Genomic DNA, 420 nt, shown 5'->3' on the forward strand with positions numbered 1-420 from the left:
TTAATGCAATGGATTTCTTACCTCTTGGATCTTCGTCTTCATTAATTCTTTCCACTTCGTAAGACCGAAGAGTTCCAATCGGCTCGTCTCAGATAATGGCATAATTCTTTGCGTCTCTCTTATTGAAGTCTTTATATGATTCCAATCCTTGGAGAGTCCACGCAGTAGTTTGTTCACCTTCATAGGATCAGAAATTTTCTGTCCTTGATTTTCAAGGCCATTGACAATATCGTAAAACGGCTAAACATGTCGGTTATAGATTCTCTGGGTTTCATTTTGAAGGCTTCATATTGACCAAGGAGAATGTTAATTCTGGTCTCCTTCACTCGGATCCTGTTCCTTCATAAGTGATATGTAATCTGTCCTAGACTTCTTTTGCTGTGACACAAGAAGATATTCTGTTATATTCGATTGGTGATA

The sequence above is a fragment of the Eucalyptus grandis genome, chromosome 9, assembly GCF_016545825.1.
Source record: "Eucalyptus grandis isolate ANBG69807.140 chromosome 9, ASM1654582v1, whole genome shotgun sequence".
Taxonomy (NCBI): domain Eukaryota; kingdom Viridiplantae; phylum Streptophyta; class Magnoliopsida; order Myrtales; family Myrtaceae; genus Eucalyptus; species Eucalyptus grandis.